Genomic DNA, 16,714 nt, shown 5'->3' with positions numbered 1-16,714 from the left:
GGGAGCTAAGCTATGAGAACACAAAGGCATAAGAATGACCCAATGGACTTTGGGGACTCAGGGAAAGAGTGGGAAGTGGGTGAGGGATAAAAGACTACAAATTGGGTTCAGTGTATACTGTTCAGGTGATGGATGCACCAAAATCTCACGAATCACCACTAAACTTATGTAACCAGGCACCACCTGTTCCCGAAAAACCTATGGAAATAAAAAATAAAATACAAAACCTCAAGGTTAGTCAGCCCTTGTTTTACATCTAAGGCAGAGGCAGATACTATTAGATTTTTGTTACATCATGGAATGAAATTGCATACTTTGAAAGAGACTTGTGTTTTTTGGTTAGAAGTGAAAATGATTGTCCTTTTTATTCCATGTTGCTGATTTTTTTTTTAAAAAAACCAGTGTACATGTTTGTGTTTGATTAACTGCACTGTCACATCTTGGTATTTGTTTGGCAAATATTGGGTCTTCTTTTGAAAGATAGTATGTTTGCTCATAAAGATGATACCGAAGACCTGCTGAACTTTGAGTTGTTTTTGTAATGACATTATTTGGTTATCATAAACTCACTTCTCCTTATCCTCCTAGTGATCAAGGTCTCCCTTATAAGGATTCTCATAGGGGTTATTGGATTATTGGCATAGATAGTAATAAGTAAAAAATGAACATAATTTACATGCATAATTTATATGACTATATTATCCCTGTGATGACTATATTAGCCAGGTCTAATCAATGAATGTGAATTTTAAGCATCATTGCCAAGGAGATGAGAAATAGAGTAGTTAATGTTTTCTGAAGTTTCGATTTTTCTAATTAAAAGCTAATTTAGGAAGTCTATAGGAAAAAAATACAAAAAAAATTAATCTTGACCATGCTTTAACATTCAATTTAATTTTCATGCAGTCCTTTTTAAAAAATATAATTGTTTATGTAATGGAGAGCATACTATGTAAATGTTGTATCTAATTGTTTTCCTTTAACATTGATTACATCACAAATATTTTCCCGTCATTACAATTCAATGACTTCTCTAGATTCCATTTTATGATTTATATAATTTGATTTTGCCTTCAGTTTTGACTTTCTAATTTTTAATTATGAATACTGCTACGAGCATCTTTAAAAAATACTTGTCTTTTGAATAGGAATGCTTTTACACTGTTGGTGAGACTATAAATTAGTTCAACCATTGTGGAAGACAGTGTGGCGATTCCTCAAGGATCTAGAATCAGAAATACCATTTGACCCAGCAATTCCATTACTGGGCATATACCCCCAAAATTAGAAATCATTCTATAAAGACACATGCACATGCATGTTTATTGCAGCACTGTTCACAATAGCCAAAGACTTGGAACCAACTCAAATGCCCATCAATGATAGACTGGATAAAGAAAATGTGGCACATACACACCATGGAATACTAGGCAGGCATCAAAAGAATGAGTTTATGTCCTTTGCAGGGACATGGATGAGGCTAGAAACCATAATTCTCAGCAAACTAACAGAAGAACAGAAAACCAAAGACTACATGTTCTCACTCATAAGTGGGAGTTGAACAATGAGAACACATGGACACAGGTAGGGGAAAATCACACACTGGGGCCTGTCGGGAGTTGTGGGCCTATGGGAGGGATAGCATTAGGAGAAATACCTAAAGTAGAGGATGGATTGATGGGTGCAGCAAACCACCATGGCACGTGTATACCTGTGTAACAAACCTTCACGTTCTGCACATGTCTCTCAGAACTTAAAGTATAATAAATTTCTCTTTTGCTTCATTCTTTATAATAATTTCCAATAATTCTTTTGGAATCTGAACCACAAACTAAAGTATATATTATTTGAGCTCTTTTATGTCAATATATTTTTACATACAAGTATTGGATATATACCACCTTGATGACATACAAAAAATACAAGTGTAAGGTCTAGTATTGAGACAGATATCTAACAGTAACTTTTAACACACAGTGTGTATGCAACAGAGATAAAAAATTAAAGACAGAGTTGAATCTGGCATAGAAGTATCTTTTTGTTGGCTTTTATATTTAAAAATATTCTCAATTATTATTATTTTTTTTTTTATTATTATTATTTTTTAATTTATTTATTATTATACTTTAAGTTGTAGGGTACATGTGCATAACATCTGAGTTTTGTTACATATGTATACTTGTGCCATGTTACTGCACCCATCAACTCGTCATTTACATCAGGTATAACAATGCAATCCACTCCCTTCCCCTCCCATGATGGTCCCGGTGTGTGATGATTTCCCCTTCCTGAAAGTCCAAAGTGATCTCGTTGTTCAGTTCCACTATGAGAATGAAGAACATCGTGTTCAGTTTTCTGTTCTTAATGAATGGACTGCTAAGAACTCGATGGTTTCCAGCTGCATCCATGTCCCTACAGGGGCAAACTCATCCTTTTTTATGGCTGCATAGTATTCCATGGTGTATATGTGCCACATTTTCTGTAATCAATCTGTCACTGATGTGGACATTTGGGTTGATTCAAGTCTTTGCTATTGTGGGTAGTGCTGCAATAAACATCGTGTGCATGTGTCTTTATAGCAGCATAATTTATAATCCTTTGGTATATCCCCAGTAATGGGATGGCTGGGTCATATGGTACATCTAGTTCTAGATCCTTGAGGAATCGCCATACTGTTTTCCATAATGGTTGAACTAGTTTACAATCCCACCAACAGTGTAAAGTGATCCTATTTCTCACATCCTCTCGGCACCTGTTGTTTCCTGACTTTTTAATGATGTCATTCTAACTGGTGTAGGATAATTATCTCATTATTAGTTTTGATTTGCATTTCTCTGATGGCCAGTGATGATGAGCATTTTTTCATATGTCTGTTGGCTGTATGAATGTCCTCTTTTGAGAAATGTGTTCATATCCTTTGCCCACTTTTGATGGGGTTGTTTGTTTTCTTGTAAATTTGTTGGAGTTCTTTGTAGGTTCTGGATAATATTAGCCCTTTGTCCAGATGAGTAGATTGCAAAAATTTTCTCCCATTCTGTAGGTTGCCTGTTCACTCTGATGGTAGTTTCTTTGCTGCAGAAGCTCTTTAGTTTAATGAGATCATTTGTCCAATTTTAGCTTTGCTGCCGTTGCTTTTGGTGTTTTAGACATGAAGTCTTTGCCCATGCCTATGTCCTGAATGGTACTACCTAGGTTTTCCTCTAAGTTTTTATGGTATTAGGTCTAACATTTAAGTCTCTAATCCATCTTGAATTAATTTTCATTATAAGGAGTAAGGAAGGATCCAGTTTCAGCTTTCTACTTATGGCTAGCCAATTTTCCCAGCACCATTTATTAAATAGGGAATCCTTTCCCCATTTCTTGTTTTTCTCCAGGTTTGTCAAAGATCAGATGGCTGTAGATGTGTGGTATTATTTCTGAGGACTCTGTTCTGTTCCATTGGTCTATATCTCTGTTTGGTACCAGAGTACCATGCTGTTTTAGTTACTGTAGCCTTGTAGTATAGTTTGAAGTCAGGTAGCAGTGAAGTGCCTCCAGCTTTGTTCTTTGACTTAGGATTGTCTTGGAATCGGGCTCTTTTGGTTCCATATGAACTGAAAGCAGTTTCAATTGTGAAGAAACTCATTGGTAGCTTCTGATAAGGATTGGCATTGAATCTATAAAATTACCTTAAGGCAGGTATGGCCATTTTCACGATATTGATTCTTCCTATCCATGAGCATGTGGGTATGTTCACCCATTTGTTTGTGTCCTCTTTGATTTCACTGAGCATTGGTTTGTAGTTCTCCTTGAAGGGTCCTTTACATCCTTGTAAGTTGGATTCCTAGGTATTTGATTCTCTTTGGAAACGGTGTGAATGGAAGTTCATTCATGATTTGGCTCTGTGTTTGTCTGTTATTGGTGTATAAGGTGCTTTGTGATTTTTGCGTTAATTTTGTATCCTGAGACTTTGCTGAAGTTGCTTATCAGCTTAAGGAGATTTTGAGTGAGACAGTAGGGTTTTCTAAATATACAATCATGTCATCTGCAAACGGACAGTGACTTCTTCTTTTTCCTAACTGGAATACCCTAGTTCTTTCTCTTGCCCTAATTGCCCTAGCCAGAACTTCCAACACTATGTTGAATAAAAGTGGTAGAGAAGAGGGGCACATCCCTGTCTTTAATGCCAGTTTTCAAAGGAATTTTCCAGTTTTGCCCATTCAGTATGATATTGGCTGTGGGTTTGTCATAAATAGCTCTTATTATTTTTGAGGAGTGCGTTCCATCAATTACCGAATTTATTGAGCGTTTTTATCGAAGGGCTGTTGAATTTTTGTCAAAAGCCTTTTCTGCATCTATTAGAGATAATCATGTGGTTCTTGTCTTTGGTTCTGTTTATATGCTGGATTATGTTTATTGATTGCGAATGTTGAACCAGCCTTGCATCAGGGATGAAGCCCATGATCATGGTGGATAAGCTTTTTGATGTGTTGTTGAATCGGTTTGCCAGTATTTTTATTGAGGATTTTTGCATCGATGTTCATCAGGGATATTGGTCTAAAATTCTCTTTTTGTTGTGTCTCTGCCAGGCTTTGGTATCAGGATGATGTTGGCCTCATAAAATGAGTTAGGGAGGATTCCCTCTTTTCTATTGATTGGAATAGTTTCCAGAAGGAATGGTACCAACTCCTCCTTATACCTCTGGTAGAATTCAGCTGTGATCCATCTGGTCTGGACTTTGGTTGGTAGGCTATTAATTATTGCCTCAATTTCAGAGCCTACTATTGGTCTATTCAGGGATTCAACTTCTTCCTAGTTTAGTCTTGGAAGAGTGTAAGTGTCCAGGAAATTATCCATTTCTTCTGGGTTTTCCAGTTTATTTAGTAGAGGTGTTTATAGTATTCTCTGATGGTAGTTTGTATTTCTGTGGGGTCGGTGGTGATATCCCCTTTATCATTTTAATTGCGTCAATTTGATTCTTCTCTCTTTTCTTCTTTATTAGTCTTGCTATTGGTCTGTCAATTTTTCGGTGATCTTTTCAAAAACCAGCTCCTGGATTCATTGATTTTTTGGAGGGTTTTTGTGTCTCCTATCATGATTCCTGCTCCTGATCTTAGTTATTTCTTGCCTTCTGCTAGCTTTGGAATGTGTTTGCTCTTGCTTCTCTAGTTCTTTTTTAATTGCGATGTTTAGAATGTCAATTTTTTGATCTTTCCTGCTTTCTCTTGTGGGCATTTAGTGCTTATAAATTTCCTCTTACACCTGCTTTAAATGTGTCCCAGAGATTCTGGTATGTTGTATCTTTGTTCTCATTGGTTCAAAAGAACATCTTTATTTCTGCCTTCATTTCGTTATGTACCCAGTAAGTCATTTCAGGAACGGGTTGTTCCGGATTTTTCCATGTAGTTGAGCGGTTTTGATTGAGTTCTTGATCCTGAGTTCCTGGTTTGATTGCTGTGGTCTGGGGGCAGTTTGTTATAATTTCTGTTCTTGTACATTTGCTAGGTGCTTTACTTCCAATGATTATATGGTCAATTTTGGAGTAGAGGTACGATGTGAATGCTGAGAAGAATGTATATTCATTGATTTGAAGTGGAGAGTTCTATAGATGTCTATTAGGTCTGCTTGCTGCGAAGATGAGTTCAATTCCTGGACATCCTTGGTAACTTTCTGTCGTTGATCTGTCTAATGTTGACAGTGGAGTGTTGAAGTCTCCCATTGTGTGTATGGGAGTCTAAGTCTCTTTGTAAGTCTCTAGGACTTGGCTTTATGAATCTAGATTGCTCCTGTATTGGGTGCATATATATTTAGGATAGTTAAGCTCTTCCTGTTGAATTGATCCATGACCATTATGTAATGGCCTTCTTTTTCTCTTTTTGATCTTTGATGGTTTTAAAGTCTGTTTTATCAGAGACTAGGATTGCAACCCCTGCTTTTTTGTTCTCCATTTGCTTGGTAATCTTCCTCCATCCTTTATTTTGAGCCTATGTATGTCTCTGCGTGTGAGATGGGTCTCCTGAATACAGCAGACTGATGGGTCTTGACTCTTTTATCCAGTTTGCCAGTCTCTGTGTCTTTTAATTGGAGCATTTAGTGCATTTACATTTTAAGGTTAGATTGTTATTGTGAACTTGATCCTGCCATTATGATATTAACTTCCGTTTATTTTGCTCGTTAGTTGATGCAGTTTCTTCCTAACCTCGATGGTCTTTACATTTTGGCATGTTTTGAGATGGCTGGTACGGTTGTTCCTTTCCATGTTGAGTGCTTCCTTCAGGGTCTCTTGTAAAGGCAGGCCTAGTGGTGACAAAATCTCTAAGCATTTGCTTATCTGTAAGGATTTTATTTCTCCTTCACTTAGGAAACTTAGTTTGGCTGGATATGAAATTCTGGGTTGAAAATTCTTTTTCTTTAAGAATGTTGAATATTGGCCCCCACTCTCTTCTGGCTTGGAGTTTCTGCCGAGAGATCTGCTGCGTGTGAGTCTGATGGGCTTCCCTTTGTTTGAGTAACCCGACCTTTCTCTCTGGCTGCCCTTAAGATTTCCTTCATTTCAACTTTGGTGAATCTGGCAATTATGTGTCTTGGGTTGCTCTTCTCGAGGGTATCTTTGTGGCGTTCTCTGTATTTCCTGGATTTGAATGTTGGCCTGCCCTACTAGGTTGGGGGATTCTCTGGATGATGATATCCTGAAAGAGTGTTTTCCAACTTGGTTCCATTTCCCCCCTCACTTTCAGGCACCCAATCAGACGTAAGATTTGGTCTTTTTACATAATCCCATACTTCTTGCAGGCTTTGTTCATTTTCTTTTTCTTCTTTTTCTTTGGTTTCTCTTCGGCTTCATTTCATTCATTTGATCTCAATGTGATACTCTTTCTTCCAGTTGATCGAGTCGGTTACTGAAGCTTGTGCATTTGTCACGTGTTTCTCGTGTCATGGTTTTCATCTCTTTCATTTCGTTGCCCCAGCCTTCTCTGCATTAATTAGTCTAGCGTCAATTCTTCCACTTTTCAAGATTTTTAGTTTCTTTCGCTGATGCGTAATTCCTCCCGCTTTAGCTCTAGAGAATTTGATGGACTGAAGCTTCTTCTCTCATCTTTCGTCAAAGTCATTTTCCGTCCAGCTTTGATCCGTTGCTGGCCGATGAGCACAACGCTCCTTTGCGGGGAGATAAATATGCTCTTATTTTTGAATTTCAGCTTTTTCTGCCCTGCTTTCCCCATCTTTGTGGTTTTATCTGCCTCTGGTCTTTGATGATGGTGATGTACTGATGGGGTTTTGGTGTTAAGTCCTTCCTGTTTGATAGTTTTCCTTCTAACAGTCAGGACCCTCAGCAGCTGTGAGTCTGTTAGCGGAGATTGCTTGAGGTCCACTCCAGACCCTGTTTGCCTGGGTATCAGCAGCAGAGGCTGCAGAAGATAGAATATTTCCTGAACAGCGAGTGTACCTGTCTGATTCTTGCTTTGGAAGCTTCCTCTCAGGGGTATACTCCACCCTGTGAGGTGTGGGGTGTCAGGAGCTGCCCCTAGTGGGGGATGTCTCCCAGTAAGGCTACTCAGGGGTCAGGGACCCACTTGAGCAGGCTTGATCTGTCCCGTTCTCGAATCTCAGCCTCCCGTGTTGGGAGATCCACTGCTCTCTTCAAGCTGTGGGTAGAGTCGTTTAGTGCAGTTTTCTGCTGCTTTGTTGTTATTGTTGTTGTTGTTATTTGTGTAGCTGTGCCCTGTCCCCAGAGGTGGAGTCTACAGAGACGAACCCAGATTTCCTTGAGCTGCTGTGAGCTCCCACAGTTGGAGCTTCCCAGCAACTTTGTTCTACTTAAGCCTCAGCAATGGCGGGCTTCCCCGCTCGCTGCTTTCCACTTTGCCCGGTAGATCACAGACTGCTGTGTGCTAGCAATGAGGGGAGGCTCCGTGGGCTTAAGGACCCTCCCGGCCAGGTGTGGGATATGATCCTGGTGTGCCTGTTTGCTTAAAGCGCCGTATTGGGGTGGGAGTTACCCGATTTTTCCAGGTGTTGTGTGTCTCCAGTTCCCCTGGCTGGGAAAAGGGATTCCCTTCCCCTTCGCGGCCCCAGGTGAGGCCCGATGCCTGCGCCCCACCGCTCAGCTCGCTGGTCGGGCTGCAGCAGCTGACCAGCACCGATCGTCCGGCCTCCCCGAATGAGATGAACCCAGTACCTCAGTTGAAAATGCAAGAAATCACCCGGTCTTCTGCAATGGCTGGCTGGGGAGTTGGAGACTGGAGCTGTTCCTATTAGGCCATCTTGCTCCGCCCCCTCAATTATTTTTTAAATGAGGTTTTAAAAAATTATACTTTAAGTTCTAGGGTACATGTGCACAATGTGCAGGTTTGTTATGTAGGTATACATGTGCCATGTTGGCTTGTTATACCTATTAACTTGTCAATTACATTAGGTAATTCTCCTAATGCTATCCCTCCTCCAGCCCCCAACCCTATGATAGGCCCTGGTATGTGATGTTCCCTGCCCTGTGTCCAAGTGTTCTCATTGTTTAGTTCCCACCTGTGAGTGAGAACACGCTGTGTTTGGTTTTCTGTCCTTGTGATAGTTTGCTGAGAATGATGGTTTCCAGCTTTATCCATGTACCTGCAAAGGACACGAACTCATCTTTTTGATGGCTGCACAGTATTCCATGGTGTATATGTGCAACATTTTCTTTATCCAGTCTATCACTGATGGACATTTGAGTTGGTTCCAAGTCTTTGCTATTGTGAATAGGGCCGCAATAAACATATGCGTGCATGTGTCTTTATAGTAGCATGATTTATAACCCTGTGGGTATATCCCCAGTAATGGGATTGCTGGGTCAAATGGTATTTCTAATTCTAGATCCTTGAGGAATTGCCACACTGTCTTCCACAATGGTTGAACTAGTTTACATTCCCACTAACAACAGTGTAAAAGCATTCCTATTTCTCCACATCCTCTCCAGCATCTGTTGTTTCCTGACTTTTTAATGATCACCATTCTAACTGGTGTGAGATGGTATCTCATTGTGGTTTTGATTTGCATTTCTCTGACCATTGATGATGAGCATTTTTTCATGTGTCTGTTGGCTGCATAAATGTCTTTTGAAAAGTGTCTGTTCATATCCTATGTCCACTTTTTGGTGCTTTTTTTTTTTCTTGTAAGTTTGTTTGAGTTCTTTGCAGATTCTGGATATTAGCCCTTTGTCAGATGGGTAGATTGCAAAAATTTTCTCCCATTCTGTAGGTTGCCTGTTCACTCTGATGGTAGTTTCTTTTGCTGTGCAGAAGCTCTTTAGTTTAATTAGATCCTATTTGTCTATTTTGGTTTTTGTTGCCATTGCTTTTTGTGTTTGAAATGAAGTCCTTGCCCATGCCTGAGTCCTGAATGGCATCGCCTAGGTTTTCTTCTAGGGTTTTTATGGTTTTAGGTCTAACATTTAAGTCTTTAATCCATCTTGGATTAATTTTTGTATAAGGTGTAAGGAAGGGATCTAGTTTCAGCTTTCTACATATGGCTAGCCATTTTTCCCACCACCATTTATGAAATAGGGAATCCTTTCCCTATTTCTTGTTTTTGTCAGGTTTGTCAAAGATCAGATGGCTGTAGGTGTGTGGTATTATTTCTCAGGCCTCTGTTCTGTTCCGTTGGTCTATATATCTGTTTTGGTGCCAGTACCGTACTGTTTTGGTTACTGTAGCCTTGTAGTATAGTTTGAAGTTAGGTAGTGTGGTGTCTCCAGTTTTGTTCTTTTTGCTTAGGATTGTATTGGCAATGTGGGCTCTTTTTTGGTTCTATATGAACTTTAAAGCAGTTTTTTCCAATTCTGTGAAGAAACTCATTGGTAGCTTGATGGGGATGGCATTGAATCTATAAATTACCTTGGGCAGTATGGCCATTTTCACGATATTGATTCTTCCTATCCAAGAGCATGGAATGTTTTTCTGTTTGTGTCCTCCTCTATTTCGCTGAGCAGTGGTTTGTAGTTCTCCTTGAAGAGGTCCTTCACAACCCTTGTAAGTTGGATTCCTAGGTATTTTATTCTCTTTGAAGCAATTGTGAATGGGAGTTCACTCATGATTTGGCTCTCTGTCTGTTATTTGTGTATAGGAATACTTGTGATTTTTGCACATTGATTTTGTATCCTGAGACTGCTGAAGTTGCTTATCAGCTTAAGGAGATTTTGGGCTGAGATGATGGGGTTTTCTAAATACACAATCATGTCATCTGCAAACAGGGACAATTTGACTTCTTGTTTTCCTAATTGAATACACTTTATTTCTTTCTCTTGCCTGATTGCCCTGGCCAGAACTTCTGACACTATGTTGAATAGCAGTGGTGAGAGACACCATCCCTGTCTTGTGCCAGTTTTCAAAGGGAATTCTTTCAGTTTTTGCCCATTCAGTATGCTATTGGCTGTGCGTTTGTCATAAATAGCTCTTATTATTTTGAGATGTATTTCATCAATACCTAGTTTATTTAGAATTTTTAGCATGAAGGACTGTTGAATTTTGTTGAAGGACTTTTCTGCATCTATTGAGATAATCATGTGGTTTTTGTCATTGGTTTTGTTTATGTGATGGATTGTGTTTATTGATTTGCATATATTGAACCAGCCTTGCATCCCAGGGATGAAGCCGACTTGATTGTGGTGAATAAGCTTTTTGATGTGCTGCTGGATTTGGTTTGCCAGTATTTTATCGAGGATTTTCGCATCGATGTTCATCAGGGATATTGGCCTAAAATTCCTTTTTTTGTGTGTATGTCTCTGCCAGTCTTGGGTATCAGAATGATGCTGGCCTCATAAAATGAGTTAGGGAGGATTCCGTCTTTTTCTATTGATTGGAATAGTTTCAGAATGAATGGTACCTGCTCCTCTTTGTATCTCTGGTAGAATTCAGCTGTGAATCCGTCTGTTCCTGGACTTTTTTTGGTTGGTAGGCTATTAATTATTGCCTCAATTTCAGAGCCTGTTATTGGTCTATTCAGAGATTCAACTTCTTCCTGGTTTAGTCTTGGGAAGGTGTGTGTGTCCAGGAATTTATCCATTTCTTCTAGATTTTCTGTTTATTTGTGTAGAGGTGTTTATAGTATTCTCTGATGACAGTTTGTATTTCTGTGGGATTGGTGGTGATAACCCCTTTATCATTTTTTTTATTGCATCTGTTTGATTCTTCTCTCTTTTCTTCATTAATCTTGCTAGTGGTCTATCAGTTTTGTTGATCTTTTCAAAAAACCACCTCCTGAATTCATTTTTTTGAAGGCCTTTGTGTCTCTCTCTCCTTCAGTTCTGCTCTGATCTTAGTTATTTCTTGCCTTCTGCTAGCTTTTGAATTTGTTTGTTCTTGCTTCTGTAGTTCTTTTAATTGTGATGTTAGAGTGTGAATTTTAGATCTTTCCTGCTTTATCTTGTGGGCATTTAGTGCTATACATTTCCCTCTACACACTGCTTTAAATGTGTCTCAGAGATTCTGGTATGTTGTATCTTTGTTCTCATTGGTTTCAAAGAACATCTTTATTTCTGCCTTCATTTCATTATGTACCCAGTAGTCATTCAGGAGCAGGTTGTTCAGTTTCCATGTAGTTGAGCGGTTTTGACTGAGTTTCTTAGTCCTGAGTTCTATCTTGATTGCACTGTGGTCTGAGAGACAGTTTGTTACAATTTCTGTTCTTGTACATTTGCTGAGGAGTGCTTTACTTCCAACTATGTGGTCAATTTTGGAAGAAGTGTGATGCGGTACTGAAAAGAATGTATATTCTGTTGATTTGGGGTGGAGAGTTCTGTAGATGTCTATTAGGTCCTCTTGGTGCAGAGCTGAGTTCAAGTCCTGGATATCCTTATTAACTTTCTGTCTCGTTGATCTGTCTAATATTGACATTGGGGTGTTCGTTTCCCATTATTATTGTGTGGGAGTCTAAGTCTCTTTGTAAGTCTCTAAGGACTTGCTTTATGAATCTGGGTGCTCCTATACTGGCGGCATATGTAATTAGGATAGTTAGCTCTTCTTGTTGAATTGATCCCTTTACCATTATGTAATGGCCTTCTTTTTCTCTTTTGATCTTTGTTGGTTTAAAGTCTGTTTTATCAGAGACTAGGATTGCAACCTCTGCTTTTTTTTTTTTTTTTTTTGCTTTCTATTTGCTTGGTAGATCTTCCTCCATCCCTTTATTTTGAGCCTATGTGTGTCTCTGCATGTGAGATATTTCTCTGAATACAGCAAACTGATGGGTCTTGACTCTATCCAATTTTCCATTCTGTGTCTTTTAATTGGGGCATTTAGCCCATTTACATTTAAGGTTAATATTGTTATTCGTGGATTTGATCCTGTCATTATGATGTTAGCTGGTTATTTTGCCCGTTAGTTGATGAAGTTTCTTCCTAGCATAGATGATCTTTATAATTTGGCATGTTTTTGCAGTGGCTTGTACCAGTTCTTCCTTTCCATGTTTAGTGCTTCCTTCAGGATCTCTTGTAGGGTAGGCTTGGTGGTGACAAAATCTCTCAGCATTTGCTTGTCTGTAAAGGATTTTATTTCTCTTTCACTTATGAAGCTTACTTTGGCTGGATATGAAATTCTGGTTTGAAATTCTTCTCTTTAAGGATGTTGAATATTGGCCCCCACTGTCTTCTGGCTTGTAGAGTTTCTGCCAAGAAATCCACTGTTAGTCTAACGGGCTTCCCTTTGTGGGTAACCTGACTTTTTCTCTCTGGCTGCCCTTAACATTTTTTTCCTTCATTTTCAACCTTGGTGAATCTGACAATTATGTGTCTTGGGGTTGCTCTTCTCTAGGAGTATCTTTGTGGTGTTCTCTGTATTTCCTGAATTTGAATGTTGGCCTGCATTGCTAGGTTGGGGAAGTTCTCCTGGATAATATCCTGAAGGGTGTTTTCCAACCTGGTTCCATTCTCCCTGTCACTTTAAGGTAAACCAATCAAACGTAGGTTTGGTCTTTTCACATAGTCCCATATTTCTTGGAGGCTTTGTTTCTTTTTATTCTTTTATCTCTAAACTGGCATAGAGGTATCTTTTTGTTGGCTTTCATATTTAAAAATTTTCTGAATTTCTTATTTTTTAGATGATTTTTTAATACATAAATACCTGGATTGGTAGCTTGTCTTGAAAATTAGGTATATTTGATAACACTGGATCCACACTCTTGCATGGCCTCCACCTCCTGTAGCTGAGTACTGGCCATTACAGACTGTATTAGGCCCCCTTTACCAAGATTGGTAGCCTGCTTAGACCTTGTAGAAATTTGAGTTTGTAATTTCTGGTGCATAATGAATGTATATTCATTATGTAACACAAAAGGCTTTTTGATTCAGAAATTTATATTCTGGTCTAATTGATTATTTCTAAACTTCAAGAACTGCTAAGATATATAGGCTGTTGGTTGGGCATGACTGTAAAAGTAAACTAGTTGCAACTCATCTCTAAGCATTTTAGCTTGAAACAATCTCCAAATTATTGATAAACTATCTTGTGTTTAAAGACCATTAAAGAAGGGACATTTTTCTTTTTCAAGATGGACATTTTCTGCTATTAGAGAAATGGGAAATCAGTGGAGAGTATTTCTAAGCTATTAAAAGGAAATGAGGTTCTTGTAGTTTTTGAGGTGTATGTATATTTAAGGGTTAAAAATGAATTAAACTACCTTAGCTCTTCCATTCTTCTCTACATTCCTAATGTACTCTGAGATGAATTACTACCACTATCCTTTTAGAGTTGACCTGATTAATTCCTTTCTGTTACCTAAGAGTAAGCATAATGAAGCATAATGAGTCTATTCTTTTTTAAAATAACAACTTTATTGAGATATAATTCACATACTATAAAATTTACCCTTTAACTTTTGAAATTACAATTCAATAATTCTTGATATACTTACAGAATTGTGTAGTCATCACTACTATCTAGTTTTAGAATATTTCATCCCCCTAAAACAAACCCAATAACTCCTCATTCCTTCCTCCCCCTAGCTCCAGGAAACAACTAACCTACTTTCTATGTTGCATTTTGTATCTGACTTCTTTCGCTCAGCATGCTTTCAAGGTTCATCTATGCTGTAGCATGTATCAGTATTTCATTACTTTTATGGTCTAATGATGTTCCATTGTATATGCCACATTTCATCTACATATTCATCAGTTGGTGGACATTTGGGTTGTTTCCACTTTTTGGCAGTTATGAATTATACTACAATAAACAGTTACATACAAGTTATGTGGACATATGTTTTCGCTTCTTAGGAGAATTGCTGAGTCATGGTTACTCTATCTTTAACATTTAAAGGCCTGCCACACTGCTTTCCAGAGTGGCTGTACCATTTTGAAATCTCACTAGTAATGAATGAGGGAGGATTCCAATTTGTCCACATGCTTGCCAAAACTTGTTATTGTTCGTCTTTTGATTACAGCTATTTTTGGGAGTATGAAGTGATATCTCTTTATGGTTCTGACTTACATTTACCTGATAACTAATGATGTTAAGCATATTTTCATGTACCTATTGGGATTTGTTATGTCTTCTCTGAAGAAATTCCTATTTGAATTCTCTGCTTATTTTAAAATTGGGTTGTCTTTTTATTGTTGCATTATCAGTTTTTATATCTGGATAAAAGTTACTTCTCAGATATATGATTGTAAATATTTTCTCTGATTCTGAGGTTTGTCTTTGCTTTCTTAATGGCGTCCTTTGAAGCACAAATGTTTTTAAGTTTGGTAAGTTCCATTTACTTTTCATTTTGTCACTTCTGCTTTTGGTGTCATATCAGAAAAAGCATTACCCAATTCAAGGACACAAAGATTCACACCTACGTTTTCTTCTAAGAATTTTATAGTTTTGGCTTCTATATTTGGTTTTGAACTACTTTTTAAGATAGGGATTTAGCTTCATTTTTTTACATGTGTATATCTAGTTGTCCCAGCACCAATTATTGAAAAGACTATTATTTTCCCCATTGAATTACTTTGGTTCTCTTGTTAAAAATCAATTGACTATAAGGGCAAGGGTATATAACTGAACTCTCATTCTATTCTATCTCTATGTCTATCCTTATGCCAGTACCAAACTGTCTTGATTACAGTAGCTTTGTTGTACTATACTATACGGTACTGTACTGTAGCTTTGGATTCTGAAAGTATGAGTCCTTTTATCTTCTTTTTAAAGGTTGTTTTGGCTATTCTGAGTCCTTTCCATTTCCATATTAATTTTAGAATCAACTTTTCAATTTCTTCCCAAAAGACAGCCAGGATTTTGATAGATATTGCATTTACTCGGCATATCAATTTGGGGAATATTGTTATCTTAGCAGTAATAACTTCTGATCCATGAACATGAGATGTCTCTTTATTTAGGTGTTTAATTTTTTTAATTTTGTTGTTTTCAATGTACAAGACTTTCACTTCTTTTGCTAAATTTAGTACAAAGTATTTAATTCTTTTTGCTGCTTTTATAAATGGAGTTGTTTTCTTAATTCTGTTCTTGAGTTGTTTATTTGTAGTGTTTAGAAATAAGATTTTGCACATTAATCTTGTATCCTGCAATTCTGTGAACTTGTTTATTCTAATATTTTTTTGAATGCATATCTTAGACTTTTGTTTATACAATATCATGTCATTTGTGAATAAGATCTTCTTTACAGTATGGATATGTTTTATATCTTTCTTGTCAAATTTCTTGAACACTTTTATTATGAAAGGGTTTTGGATTGTATTAAATAATTTTTTGCCTCTATTGAGATAATGATGTAATTTTTTTTTGTAAATATTATTTAATGTTTATTGATTTTCATATATTATACCTACCTTGTATTCTTGGGATAAATCCCACTTGGTCATGCTGTATAATCTTTCTTATATGCTTCTGGATTCTGTATGCTAATATTTTGTTAAAGATTTTTGTGTCTGTATGAACAATATCGTTCTATAGTATCCTTGTGATATCTTTGTCTGATTTTGGTGTCGAGTAACACTGGCTTCATAGAAGAAATTGGGAAATACTCCCTCCTTTACTAATTTTTGGAAGAGTTTATGAAGTGTTGCTGTTTCTGCCTTTGTTTTTCTCTACTTCATTTCTTTCTGCTCTGATTTTTCCTTCTATTTGCTTATTCTGGTTTTAGTTTGCTTTCCTCTCTCTAGTTTCTTAAGGTGCATAACAAAGTTATAGACTTGCAATCTTTTTTTCTTATTTAACAGGCATTTACAGCTATAAATTTGCCTTTAATATTGTGTTAGCTGTATGCTATACATTTTGATACTATTTGTTTTTATTCCTCTCAAAGTATTTTTTTAACTTCTCATGGTCTTTCTTTTAACTTACTGGTTATGAGTGTGTTAATTTCCATCTATTTGTGAGTTTCCCAAATTTCCTTCTGTTATTGAATTCTAATTTTTATTTCACTGTGGTTGGAGAGTATATTTTGCATGATTTCAATCCTTGAAAATTTATTGAGGTTTGTTTTCTGACTTAAATACGGTTTATCCTAGAGAATGTTCCTTGTGCACTAGAGAAGAATGTACTCAGCTGTTTGGTGGAATGTTTTACAGATGTGTGTTAGGTTTAGTTGTTTTATGGTGGTATTCAATACTTCTATTTTTGTTGAACTTCTGCCTAGTTCTATCCATTGTTGAAAGGAGGTCTTGAAGTCTCCAACTATTGTCAAATTATTGATTTCTCCCTTCAATTATGTCAGCTTTTGCCTTTTGTATTTTGGGCCTCTATTGTTAGGTACACATACATTTATA

Source organism: Papio anubis, chromosome 5, assembly GCF_008728515.1.
Source record: "Papio anubis isolate 15944 chromosome 5, Panubis1.0, whole genome shotgun sequence".
NCBI classification, from domain to species: domain Eukaryota; kingdom Metazoa; phylum Chordata; class Mammalia; order Primates; family Cercopithecidae; genus Papio; species Papio anubis.
Note: the sequence above shows the minus strand (reverse complement) of the source record.